The following is a 14,844-nucleotide window of genomic DNA, read 5'->3' as shown; positions in this document are numbered from 1 at the left end:
ACAGTCCATGGTGTCGCAAAGAGTCGGACACGACTGAGCAACTTCACTTTCTTCCTTTCTTACTTTTTTAAAAAAATTATTTCATAAGTTATTTTTAGAGAATTATGGAGGCATGGCATATTTTTCCCCACTCCAGTACTCTTGTCTGGAAGATCCCATGGACGGAGGAGCCTGGTAGGCTGTAGTCCATGGGATCGCTGAGTCGGACATGACTGAGCGACTTCAATTTCACTTTTCACTTTCATGCACTGGAGAAGGAAATGGCAACCCGCTCCAGTGTTCTTGCCTGGAGAGTCCCAGGGACAGGGGAGCCTGGTGGGCTGCAGTCTGTGGGGTTGCACAGAGTCGGACATGACTGAAGCAACTTAGCAGCAGCAGGCATATTTTTACCTATTAAATATACAAACTTTTATTTTTTTCTAATTTTTAAGTTTGCCTTTTTTGAGTATCAGGTTTTGTGAGATCTTTCACCCAAGACCCAGGCAAATTTTCCTAAGGAGAGCCAATCCTTGTAGGTCACTGTTTGACTCCTGATTCTTCTTGGCACACAAATTAGTCTCTCAATGCACATTTTTAGAGCATTTATTACAGTAATATTGGACGTAGCAAGTGAAACACTGACAACTGCATTCAATATAAGGTCACTGATAACATTTTCTGAGTGACAAAATATAAAAATATGCAGATTTTTAATCTGAATCATTTTCAGCATGCACTGTCAAAGTAAAGTGGCTCTGGAGGTCTTACCAATATATCTTACTAATTATGTACCTAAGAGATGTGTGTGAGTACTATCTTTCCATTACAAAAAGATATAAAATAATGTGTTCTGGATATTGGCATAAATGTTTCCTAGATGCCAAGCAGACAGTAGCATTAATCATTTGTCATAATTTATCAATTTTAATACTAATTTATTCCAACTTAATACAAATATCATACTTAGAAAAATAAATTCCATTTGAGAAAACATATGTTTTTGGGAAACAGACTCTGGAGAAGCCATTTTAGTTTTCTTATAACTATTGTTTATGGAATATGCTTTCTGATATTTTAGCTTCTAGCCAATCTGCATTTTTATATCTTAAAGTGATATCTAATAGAAAGAATATGAATGAGTAGGTTTTTCAAAAAAAATATCATCTGATAACTGACGTTTTAGATAAATTATATTGAATGTATCAAGTGATATAATTGGGTTTAATCTACTATCCTACTATTTTTTATTTGTCCTGTTCATTCTTTGTTGCTTTCTCTTTTCCATTCTCCCTCTAGGCTTTTTTTGTGTGTGTGAGATGTAGTTGATATATAATATTATGTAATTTTAAAGTATGCAATCTATTAATTTGATATATTTATAAATTGTATTGTGTTTACTCCTATAGTTGTTAACACCTTTATCAAGATATTAGTTTGATTTTTTTAATTCCACTTCATCTTCACTATTGTCTTAGTATACCATTTCATCTTCATTAGTTCTTCCTACAGTGATTAGAGTATAAATCTAATCTATATTTTCTGATATAACTTCATGTTTACAGTAAAAACCTAACAACCAGACGTCTATGTCCCTCGTTCCCATCCCTTGTGCTAATTTTGGTAACATTTTATATTTATTATAAACTTTAAATAAAGTATTACTATTTTTTGCTTTAAGTGTAAGTAATATTTTAAATATATTAAAATGAGAAAATGGTATTTATATTTACCATATCTGCTCCCCTTCATTGCTTTGTGTCTAGATACACATTTCCAGTATCATTTTACTTCTTCCTGTTACTGTTAAGTCAATTCAGTCGTGTCCAACTCTGTGCGACCCCAGAGACAGCAGCCCACCAGGCTCCCCCGTCCCTGGGATTCTCCAGGCAAGAACACTGGAGTGGCTTGCCATTTCCTTCTCCAATGCGTGAAAGTGAAAAGTGAAAGTGAAGTCGCTCAGTCGTGTCTTACTCCTAGCAACCCCATGGACTGCAGCCTACCAGACTCCTCCATCCATGGGATTTTCCAGGCAAGAGTACTGGAGTGGGGTGCCATTGCCTTCTCTGAGCATATATGTTAGGGTACTTAATATCACCCCTGGCTTTTGGATATTAAATTTCTTTTTTGTTTTTCCATCCCTTTTTTTCTTTTATCAGTTTGGATAATTTCTACTGATCTATATGTAAGATCACCAATGCTTTCTTCTGTGTCTAGCCTGCAGATAAACCCATATAAACAGCTCTTTGTCTTAGACATCATGCTTTTTATACGCAGCATTTCCAACTGACTTTTTTTTTAAGATTTCTTTCTCTCTACTAAAATTCCCCCATCTTTTCAATGCAGAATTTCCAGTATTTACAGTAATACATAATTACATATATACATATGTATGTATATATACAAATACATAATACAGTAATTACATAATTTCCATATTTTACAGTATGTCCTTTAACATAACAATCAACATAATTGACTTTAAAGTACCTGTCTGCTGACAGTTCTATCACTTGTGCCATCTCTGCATATAAAAGTATTATTACTAACATGGGAAAGGAAATTGTCAACTGTCAACCACCTCCAGGAGAGTCCCAGGCAGGATAAACCCAATGAAGAACACATTGACACACATAATCAAACTGACAGAAATTAAAGACAAAGATAAAATATTAAAAATAACAAGGGAAAAATGACAAAGAACATACAAGGAGACTCCCATAAGGTTATCAGCTGATTTCTCAACAGAAACTCTACAAGCCAAAAAGGAATGGCATGATATATTTAGTGATGAAAGAGAAGAACCTACAACCAAGAATACCATCAAGACTCTCATTCACATTTGACAGAGAAATCAAAAGTTTTACATATAAGCAAAAGTTAAGAGAATTCAGTACCACCAAGCCAGTTTTACAAAAAATGCCAAAGGAATTTCTCTAAGCAGGAAACACAAGAGAAGGAAAAGATCTACACAAAATAAACCCAAAACAACATACACACCAAGGAAACCAGAATTGAAAGAGACACATGTACCCCAATGTTCATCGCAGCACTGTTTATAATAGCCAGGACATGGAAACAACCTAGATGTCCATCAGCAGATGAATGGATAAGAAAGCTGTGGCACATATACACAATGGAGTATTACTCAGCCGTTAAAAAGAATTCATTTGAATCAGTTCTGATGAGATGGATGAAACTGGAGCCGATTATACAGAGTGAAGTAAGCCAGAAAGAAAAACACCAATACAGTATACTAACACATATATATTGAATTTAGGAAGATGGCAATGACGACCCTGTATGCAAGACAGGGAAAGAGACACAGATGTGTATAACGGACTTTTGGACTCAGAGGGAGAGGGAGAGGGTGGGATGATTTGGGAGAATGACATTCTAACATGTATACTATCATGTGAATTGAATCGCCAGTCTATGTCTGACGCAGGATGCAGCATGCTTGGGGCTGGTGCATGGGGATGACCCAGAAAGATGTTATGGGGAGGGAGGGGGGAGGGGGGTTCATGGTTGGGAATGCATGTAAGAATTAAAGATTTTAAAATTTAAAAAATAAAAAACTAAAAAAAAAAAAAAAGAAAATGGTAATAGGATCATTTGTTGTGTAGTGGCTAAGTTGTGCTGACTCTTTTGTGATGCCATCAACTACATACATATCAATAATTACTTTAAATGTAAATAGATTAAATGCACAAACCAAAAGACACAGACTGACTGGACAGATAAAAACATCTGCATGGATACACTTCCACTTACCAGATCACTTTACTTAACTCCCCAAACTGTATGTAATTATTTCATATTGTTAGGTTAATCATGCTTTCATTATGGCTTGCAACTGTAATGATCTTTTATTTTTTGTCTGTTGATTATGAGAAGTGATAAATGTCTTCTATTATAGTGATTTGTGCTTAATATAATAATTGTATCACGATTGGTCAACTGAAAATAATGGAATTCTATATAATTCTATATCACTAAAACTACCATTTAATAGAAAAACTTGTAATCATTTTTTAAAATCCAAATGCATATCAAAATTATCTTGGAATGTTCTGAAAAAAAAAAAAAAGAAAGAAAAAGCCCAAGTATTGTTTTTTTTGGTTGCTTTTTTTCCTCCAAAGCTCCAGATGTGTTTCTAATGAGCAGCCATATCTAAAAACAACTGGACTATATGATGACCTTGTACTTTTATATAGTTTAACTTTTTCTATTTCATATTAAATACCACATTTCATTTAGCTTGTTTTCCAATTTCTCCTTTTTTAGTAATGTTCTTTCTCAAGTCTACCAAGCATAATAGAAAAGCTTTTGTAAACATATATAGAGATATAAGCAATATGTATATTTTATAAAACATGAATTTTTGCCTAGCTAAATATGACATTTTTATTCTACTTGTTTGACTTGGTATGAATAGAAAGCTATATTTCTAATTTATAATCACTTAAATTTTTTATATAGCTCCATGTATTTTGGCATCTACTATTAGTGCTAAAAGTCTAGAAAGTTTATTATCTTAGTGATTTAAAAAAAAATTGAACCTGAAACTTCCAATCCAATTCTGAGAATATAATGAAATATTATGTTGTTTAAAAAGACAGGAAATTAACAGGTGATACAGTGATATTAACTAAAGTACAGATTTTGTTCAAATCTCATAAAATTTTATGCTAGTGTCCATAATTTGTTTTTATACCTTATTCAAAACTCCACATTGTATTTAATTGCACTGAGCAGCTTCAGTTACATGCAACAAATTCTGATAAGTTCTCTTTTCATTTTTATTCTATTATAGATATTTTCTAATTTTCCTTGTTTTGGCTTTTATATATAGTGATTATTTAAAAGCGAACATTTAACTTCCAAATACATGAGATATTTAAAAATATTTTTGATATTAATTTCTCATTTTGATATTCATTTCTTGTTTAAATGCTTTCTTCTCTGCAATCACCCTCTGTAATTTTTCAATCTTCTAACATTATTGAGGCTTTCAATGGCTAATTTTGCTAAGTCAAAGGTCTCTCTTGGTAAATGTGACACTGCAGTTGAAGATACGAGGGTCATTTTCAAATATCTTTTGATATTGATCTCTAACATAATTCCACAGTAATAAGAGAACAGACTCTGAATGATTTCAATACCTTTAGACCATGAAATTTCTGCACCTGGTCTTTTGTCTCTGGATATGTTCCAGTGTCTCCTAGTTTATAGCCTATGGAACTTGAATAGAATTTGTATCCTCCTGTTGTGTGAAAATCGCATAAATCTTAATTATGTCAAATTGGTTCATAATGCTTTTCAGGCCAACTATGTTCTTCTACTTCTCTGCACATTTATTCTATTAATTTCTGAGAGCTTGATATTGAAACTCCAACTAAAAATCTTAATTTACCTATTTAAACTGAACAATTTTAATACATAGTGAAACCACATCTAACTTTGTTTTGTATTTTCCAAATCTCCTATAAACGTATCATCATGTTTTCATAATTTAAAAAATAAAAAATATAAAAAACTATTACTACTTTATCTTTTGATAAGGGTTTTTTCGGCTTTTTTTTTTCCTTTGGTGTTTTGTAATTTTTGAAGGCACATGCTATGCTATGCTATGCTATGCTATGCTAAGTCGCTTCAGTCGTGTCCGACTCTGTGCAACGCCAGGCACATAGGTTACTGCAAATAGAGCCTGACATAAACAGTGTTTACAAACAGAGATGAACGCAGTTCTTCAGTCAGGTCCTTAATGTCAGTCTAATGTGTAAGTTTTGTTGTTGCTGTAGTCAACCTTCACTTCATCACAGAGATTTGAATTCCTCCAGTGGTGTACTGCTGCTTCCTGTATTGATTGTGAGGTCTGATATACCCAAGAGTGTTTCCCAGTATTTTTGCTTCACTGTGCCACACAGAGGGAGATTCTCTCCATGGTCTTGCTCCACCTTTGGCAGTAGACAGTTGTATGCTGCATGTTACTTGATCCAAAGCTCATAGCTTTCCTGGTCCAGCCTCAGTCTTAGGCAAGCCTATACATCTGTGCTTCAGGTTTTGGCTTTCTCAGAACTTCTGCCCTTCCACTTGATGGCAGCTAAATTACGTTCTGTATCTTTGAGGACTATCAGATAAGCAAGCTTCCTGCACATCTCCAGTGGCACAAACCTCTGCCTTTTATCAGCACAAGAATTGGGAAGTGAACTCATTTCTCATTCCTCTCTCAGGGTAAATAACTTACTTTGATCTGTCCCCCATTTACAGCCGACCTTTGCTTATGAAATTATTCCCTAGTGGCTCAGATGGTAAAGAATCCCTGGGTCAGGAAGATCCCCTGGATAAGGAAATGGCTACTCATTCCAGTATTTTTGCCTGGAGAATTCCATGGACGGAGGAGCCTGGTGGGCTACAGTCTGCGGTCACCAAGAGTCAGACATGACTGAATGACTAACGCACTTTGAACTTAGTTTTGCCTATGAAAAGGGAACAGGTGGGTTGCCTACCATTCCTCCAGCAGCAGATGGCTTTTGCTGCAATGAGATTTAAGTGTGGAAAGTAGATGGAGACTTTTGTCTATGCACTGTTGAAGAGAGCTCTCTCAGATGTCCTGCCCAGCCCAAATCTTTCTGGTGAGCACAGGATGGAAATCTATGGAAAAGATTGGTTGCTTCCCCTTGGATGTGGGACTCCTAGGAATTGTAGTCTGCTGTACCGGCCGACATTTGACCTTTAAGGACTCATTGACGTTTTCGTCCCTTACTTCTTCCCTACTTGTGCAGTTTTCATATTTTCGTTCCTTGCTCTGCTAAAGGTGATATCATTTGTGTGCCTTGTCTCTCTTTGAAGGTTCTGTCACCGTTTGGAATTTAGTTCACCTGATTTCCTGTAACATTTGTTCTCTCATGAGCATACAAAATGCTATGCTTTTGTAGTTTATCTCACTTGTTCTTATCGTTAGTGATTTTGTCATGGGTTTTCTCTTTTTAAGGTAAAGCAGAACTTCTCAAAAAAATGTTTAAGCCATGAAAGAGAGTCAATTTTATAACCTCTTACAGTTTTTAATTTTTTTTTTGCTTATTGAATGAGAAACTGTAGATTGATAGTTCCCCAATCTTTTAAAATCCTATTTTCTTTTTATAAACATATACAACTCATAAACTTTTATATTATGTTATTTGAAATGTTTTAAATGTTAATAACATAAGAAACAGTGTGTCAAGACAAGGAGACAAAACAGGTTTGTTTTTTTAATACTCATCCCAGTTTCCTAAAGGTGAGATAGCTTTTCCCTTGTTACATGAATTAAAGGGCAAGATGATAATAACTGCTATATTAACAAATAGATTAATCAATCAAATGTTCTCTATTAGGTTAAGCAGCATTAAAATATTTGGATATCAAATATTACAGATGTTAGGGGAGATAAAACTTTTCGTATATTCTGAGGTAAAAAATGTGGTTCTTTTTTCCCCAGAACCAATTCTCTATACTCCTCTGCACCTTCTTTCCCAAAACAAGCACACTCCTGCTCCTAGGTAATTACTGTACAATAGCTGAAAGAATCACATTTCTCTCAAATTCAATTCTAATTACTTTTTAAAATATGTTCTGGTTGTAACAATGTACTAGGTTTCCTGTTCTTTGTCCATTACCCAGAGTTGAGTCTCTTAGCCCCCAGCTGCAGACTTGGTTCTGCTATCAGGTCAGAGACAAATATCTTTGTAGCCCAGCCCTGGCTTTACTTGCACAGGCAGATCAGCATACACGGCTCTTACAACGTCGCTCTGCTCCTAAGTCCCAGTTCTGCTGCTGCTGCTAAGTCACCTCAGTCGTGTCCAACTCTGTGCGACCCCATAGACGGCAGCCCACCAGGCTCCCCCATCCCTGGGATTCTTCGGGCAAGAACACTGGAGTGGGTTTCCATTTCATTCTCCAATGCATGAAAGTGAAAAGTGAATGTGAAATCACTGTTGTGTCCGACCCTCAGCGACTCCATGGACTGCAGCCTTCCAGGCTGCTCTGTCCATGGGATTTTCCAGGCAAGAGTACTGGAGTTGGGGTGCCATTGCCTTCTCCAAAGTCCCAGTTCTAGCAAATGGGTATTTCTTAAGTGACTGCACACTTGTTCCTGTCTCTTGGCCTCTCTCTTCGTGACTCACTTTAAGCAAATAAAGGACCGCAGTTCTTCTCATTATGTGACTCTGAACCTCCCCTTTTTTTGTCCCTATCTCAGCTTCGTGGTGCTGCTGATTCCTGCTATTATACCCACTCCTTAGCTTTTGTTGGATTGCCCCTAACCCTGAAATCATGATTATGTATTTTCTCTTTCTGTGTTCTTTCTACTTGCCTGAACTTCTTCAAGCAGCCTGCAGCAGTCAACCCATGCTATCCAGCCACCTCCATACAGTTTCCAAGATGGGCCCATCCCTACCCCCTAGGGAGGTCAAGTAGGGAGGCCATTGACTTTTTCCAGTGGCCTACCATGCTAAAGCCATTCATTAGCAATTTTACTAATAGTCACAGCTCATTTTATGTTAGGATTATAGGCATCATAACCTCAATGGACATGAGTTTGAGCAAACTCCAGGAGATAGTGAAGGACAGGAAAGTCTAGAGTGCTGCAATCCATGGGGTCACAAAGAGTCGGACACAACTCAGTGACTAAACAACAGAAACAAAAAAATAAACATTTTATCTATCTATCTATCATCGGTATAAAATCATGTCAGGCCTCAATCACCTGCCTGACCAAATGCCACAACTTGGTAGCCGGCATTTCCTTCTCAGAAGTCAGGGGGCACATCTGCCTTTTGTTCTTTTTCTAGCTACACTTTTACACTTTTCATCCCATCTCTTTTCTTTTCAGGAGTGAAGTGTGCTGGGGTATAGAAGAAAAGATGGGAAGGAATGGAGAAGAGAAACCAAAGAGGAAAACTCCCAGCTTGCCATCAAATGAGAGCACTGGTCCTCTGCTGCACTGAGAGCTGACCACTCTTGCACTGTCATGAACATATTACGTGCAGAAGCACACATGCATACACAGGCACAGGGTGTTTAAGAGGTTTATAAGGATGTAAACTGGAGGGCAAGAGAAAGGAAAGCAAACCCTCATCGTGCCCTGGTTTGTCTTCACAGCTAACAGTACCATATGTTTATTATGGAGCATAATTGCTGGCTTTTTAGAAAACATGTACCTTAATTATAGTCATTAGAAAATAAAAAAGATTTTGTATTCCCAAGAGGTATATTGAGTGGCAAGCCCTAACATTTACACTATTAATCCAGGAAAGAAGTCTTTGCTTAAAAATAAGCAGAAAAGTGTAAAAATTAAATAATAATACATTTGAATTCTTCTTAAAAGTATATGCATTAACTATTGCTTATTTTTCATAGCAAATAAAAGTCAGTAAGAAAACAAGATTTCCAGAATGGCCTAAGTTTATCACTAATTCTTTCTTGTTCTCCACATTATACACAAGCCAGGACCAAAAGGAGGGCCAAACACTACTCCACAATCCTCACATTTGTCCTTACTCATCACTGGGCTCAGTCACTAAGTCATGTTCAACTCCTTGAGACCCCACAGACTGTAGCCTAACAGGCTCCTCTGTGCATGAGATTTCCCAGCAAGAATACTGGAGTGGGTTTCCACTTCCTCCTCCAAGGGATCTTCCTGACCTAGGATCAGTCTCCTGCCTCTCTTGTGTTGGCCTGCGAATTCTTTACCACTGAGCCACCTGGGAAGCCTACAGGACCCTGCTCACTGTTCCAGAACAGAAATGTACTTCTGAACAATAAGACACTGAGAGCAACTTTGAAGTATCAGCACCTTCACATTCCTACTAACGGTGGAACAGATATTATCTGTGACTCTCAACCAGTTACACAATCAAAATATCTGAAGCTGATATCCAAATACCTGAAGCTGAAACCAAGCATGACCCTGTGGGGCTCCTGGACACAACAGCCTTTCTGTATCTTCCATTTCTTTGATTACAGGAAATAGGCTTCTTTCAGCCTCCAAGATCTTCCTTGCGTATCAAGAAGCAGGTTCAAAAAGTTGCTAATTAGGGAAGGGAGAGGATGCTGAAAGACAATGGAGGAACAGTCAAAAGAAACAAAAATGTAGCCTTGGGGCAGGTTCTGGCTCCCCCTACATTCAGTTCAGCTCATTCGCTCAGTCATGTCAGACTCTTTACAACCCCATGGACCGCAGCACGCCAGGCTTCCCTGTCCATCACCAATTCCCAGAGCCTACTCAAACTTATGTCCATAGAGTTTGTGATGCTATCCAACCATCTCATCCTCTGTCATCCTCTTCTCCTCCTGCCCTCAATCTTTCCCAGCATCTGGGTCTTTTCAAATGAGTCAGTTCTTCGCATTAGGTGGCCAAAGTATTGGAGTTTCAACAGCAGTCCTTCCAATGAATATTCAGGACTGATTTCCTTTAGGATTTCCTTAAGGATTGATGCAAGAGTCTTCTCCAGCACCACAGTTCAAAAGCATCAATTTTCCAGCACTCTGCTTTCTTTATGGTCCAACTCTCACATGATACTGGAAAAACCATGGCTTTAACTAGATAGACCTTTGTTGGTAAAGTAATGTCTCTGCTTTTTAATATGCTGTCTAGGTTTGTCAGTATCTTTAAGCTGTTTTGCAGATACTGAAATCTCTACTAGGTGGGAGAAGTTGATAGGTATTTTGATATTAAAAAAAAAACAGTATAAACTAAGAATCCCTACTTTTAAAAATTTATGAATTAACACTTGTGTGAATTAACATGCACTGGGGTGACTGCAGTGATAAAGAACCCATCCACCTAATGCAGGAGAGTCAAGAGACAAAGGTTCAATCCCTGGGTTGGGAAGATCCCTGGGTAGGAAATGGCAACCTACTCCAGTGTTCTTGCCTGGAAAATCCCACAGAGGAGCCTGGTGGGCTACAGTTAATGCGGTCACAAAGAGTTAGACAAGTGTGCATGCACTATAGCTCAAGTTTACATTTAAGCCCTGAATCATCTAATTGGTAAATTAAATCATACTTCAGTTGTATGGCTACTTCTGCTCTATACAGAAATAAATTTTCAAAATCCTTTATTAATATCTTAGTTCTGTGGGGTGTGCTCACAGAAGGGGGGCTGAACAAATGGCTCTGCTTACAACACAGCTGACAGGAATCTGGGTTCATTGTGACAAGGGGCACAAAATGTATGACCTTCCTATGAATAACTATCCAGCATGTGTCCTGTTGTACCTCTACATGGCTGCTGGGCAGGACCAGTGGTACAGGACTCGATACTGGAAGAAAAGCTACAGTATTCAGTGGGGAAGCTTGCCACCTAGAGTCTGTTTGGTTTTGGTGGGCCATAAGTGGTCCTATAAGGGCTTTGAACCTCTCTTTTCAAGGAGAGAGAAAAAAATTAAAAATATATTCCAACTATATGCCATTTTGGAAAAGGCAAAACTATGTAGACAGTAAAAAGATCAACAGTAGCCAGAGGTTCATGGGGAGAGGAATACAGAGTACAGAATTTTTTATGAGCAGTGAAAATATTTTAAATGATATTATAATGATGGATACATGTCATTATATCCATCTCGACACAAGGATTGAACCCAGGTCTCCTGTATTGCAGGCAGATTCTTTATCATCAGAGCCATCAGGGAAGGCTATATGTCGTTATACTTCTGTCCAAATGCATGGAATGTACAACACTATTCACTTCATTAAAGTGGACCCTGCGATGAACTGGGCACCTTGGTGATTATAATGTGTTCATTTTTGTTTTTTTAAAAAAGGTACCACTCTGCTGATAATGGCTATATATGTAATGGGAGTGGGTACATGGGGGAATTTCTGTACTTTCCTATCAAATTTGTTGTATACCTAAGACTGCTTAAAAATAAAAGGTTTCAAAAAAATTAACATTCAAGGTATGTTTTTGGTGAAACTTTTGTTTCATTTTTATATATGTTTCAGTTCAGTTAAGTTCAGTTCAGTTGTTCAGTCATCTCTGACCCTTTGTGACCCCATGAATTGCAGCACGCCAGGCCTCCCTGTCCATCACCAACTCCCAGAGTTCACCCAGACTCATGTCCATCGAATCGGTGATGCCATCCAGCCATCTCATCCTCGGTCGTGCCCTTCTCCTCCTGCCCCCAATCCCTCCCAGCATCAGGGTCTTTTCCAATGAGTCAACTCTTCTCATGAGGTGGCCAAAGTATTGGAGTTTCAGCTTCAGCATCAGTCCTTCCAATGAACACCCAGGACTGATCTCCTTTAGAATGGTCCAGTTGGATCTCCTTGCTGTCCAAGGGATTCTCAACAGTCTTCTCCAACACCACAGTTCAAAAAAAGCATCAGTTCTTCAGCGCTCAGATTTCTTTATAGTCCAACTCTCACATCCATACATGACCACTGGAAAAACCATAGCCTTGACTAGACGGACCTTTGTTGGCAAAGTAACATCTCTGCTTTTTAATATGCTGTCTGGGTTGGTCATAACTTTCCTTCCAAGGAGTAAGAGTCTTTTAATTTAATGGTCCAATCACCATCTGCAGTGATTTTGGAGCCCAATATGGCTTCCCTGGTGGCTCAGAGGGAAGGAATCTGCCTGCCAAGCAGGAGACACGGTTTCTATCCCTGGGTTGGGAAGATACCCAGGAGAAGGAAGCAGCAACTCACTATAGTATTCTTGCCTGGGAAATCCCATGGACAGAGGAGCCTGGCAAGCTATATTCCTTGGGGTCGCAATAGAGTTAGACATGACTTATTGACTAAATGACAACAATGCATTATGTATGTGTGTTTGTTGAACTGTGATGGAAAATAAATTTTTTAGATCAAAAAAGTTTACAGGTCACTGTAGTTAATTTATACTGGCTAATAAAATCACAAATTTATCTCATAAAAATATCCTACATCTGAAGGAGAGTTGTGATAATTCACAACTGTACACTCTAGTGTACAGTCATCTTTTGTTTTAACTTGTGATAAAAATGTAGTGGCTTTTATTGTAGCGTATTTTTTTACATTTTTATCACAAAGTAGAAGGCTATGCAGGAAAACTAATCTAGCCTCTACATAAAGTCAGTGACATCCAAAGAGGAAATGTATCAATACTAGAATAAAAGAGAGTCATTTCAAGGAGGAAATTGATATGAGCCTGGAAGTCAATGGAGATAAATGGGCTAGGTGTCTGGGAGACTTCACCACAGAGGTAACATTTGGAGGTGAAAGAATGAATGACACCATATAAGAAATGTTGTTGAGAGAGAAAACAAATTGTTCTATGTCTCTGACATCTGCAGGTACTGTAAAGGATGAGAAGCCTGTCCCACCAAAGAGACTAAAATAAAAGGGAATGCAAAATGGGATATGGAGCAGTGTGGTATTATGCAAGGCAAGGAAACAACATGTTTTCAGAAGGAAAGCACAGTCAGCTTCGTCACTTACTACTGTGAGTTTAAAATCAAAACAAATCTGTTGGGTGGCAAAGAAACTGTCCTTACACATGACTCTAACTAGATAAACTTACAAGATATGAATATTTCCTTTATCATGGGTAGGATGATAAGTCAGATATGGAGGACTGAAGAGTTAATAGGACACAAGGAAGCAGAATTTTTCAGAAAATGTGAATGGATATGAAAAATGTAAATTGATATTGAAAACAAGTTGATGCCTCCTGATACCTAAAAACATCTCTTGATAAGCCACAGCATTTGCTATTTATCAAAGAAGTTATGTATCCTTTTGTAATAGAATCTAGATAAGTTAATTTTAATATCTTTTTAACTTATTAAGGTTTGTCAGGTAATTTTATATTAATATACATGCACTTGTTTGAATCATATTTGCAACACTTCTAAATTTTCCTTTAAATCATCTATTAATGTCTTAATAACTATATTATACATTTCTTCCTTTACATGTGCATAATGCTTAAAAATTTACCCCTATTTATAAGTCCACCGGCTTTAAAATTTACCCTTATTTATAAGTCCACTGACTGCCTTTGTATCAACACAGCAATTTATAAAGAAATATTAAAATTTTACAAAATGCATTAAAACATGTCCATGGAAATTCATTGTGAAACTTTTTTTTTTTTTAATAAAGGTGGCTGCTATTCTAAGGGAATACTTAAAAAATTACAATGAATTTAATTCCGAAGTCTCACTTGGCTAATATTTTCCATCTTACCATTACCCAACTTGTCACAAGAGCTATTAAAAACATTCAAATTGTCTGTTTTGATTTAATTCAATTACCTAAAAAATATGAAAGCACTTTAACTGTAAACTCCTAGCTAATAATGCCTACTTCTGCCATCTGGTGGCAGAAGCAAAAGGTATATTCATTACTGGTAACAAGGCTGTAAAACAGGCCTCAGTGAACAATCACAAATTAACACCCCAGATTGCAGGTATCATTCTTCACTTGGAAAACTTCAATATTTATAGTTTTTTTGTTTTTTAACAGGACAATGCTCTCTGTAGTTTTTTGAAACATTACTAGCTTCATGCTGAGCACGTTAGCAATGCCTTATTCTAACAAAGGAAGCATCAATTTTAAAGCAACGATCAAGTTAGACATAAAAACTGGATAATAAAACTCCATTTATTGTGCATATACAGCAATTTCTAGCATGTCTAATTTTTTAAATTAATGATCAATGTTTTTCAAGAAAGCTTCTCAGGGAATTGATCCTGTTTGTATAACTTGGTATGTCTGATTTGCCACAGTACATAGAACTCAGCTTTTAAAAATCACTTTACATGAAGACATATTTTTAAAGAGTAATTTGAAATATGAGAAAATTTATTTGCCTTATAGACATTTTAATATATTTTTATA

At 37.0% G+C, this 14,844-nt stretch overlaps 1 protein-coding gene and 1 non-coding gene across 3 annotated transcripts in view; one reads left to right on the top strand and one right to left on the bottom strand.

Annotated features, from left to right (window-relative positions):
* SPAG16 (sperm associated antigen 16) overlaps window positions 1-14,844 on the bottom strand; it is a 1,117,670-nt gene that overhangs the window by 613,264 nt on the left and 489,562 nt on the right. The gene's annotated exons all lie outside the window — the stretch shown is intronic.
* On the top strand, window positions 11,100-11,226 carry LOC138434922 (small nucleolar RNA SNORA11). The gene has a single exon (XR_011254979.1). It is a non-coding gene; the product is annotated as a small nucleolar RNA SNORA11 (small nucleolar RNA).

The sequence above is a fragment of the Ovis canadensis genome, chromosome 2 (genome assembly GCF_042477335.2).
Source record: "Ovis canadensis isolate MfBH-ARS-UI-01 breed Bighorn chromosome 2, ARS-UI_OviCan_v2, whole genome shotgun sequence".
Taxonomy (NCBI): Eukaryota; Metazoa; Chordata; class Mammalia; order Artiodactyla; family Bovidae; genus Ovis; species Ovis canadensis.
The sequence above is the reverse complement of the archived record's forward strand: the minus strand, read 5'-3'. Positions and strand labels throughout refer to the sequence as shown.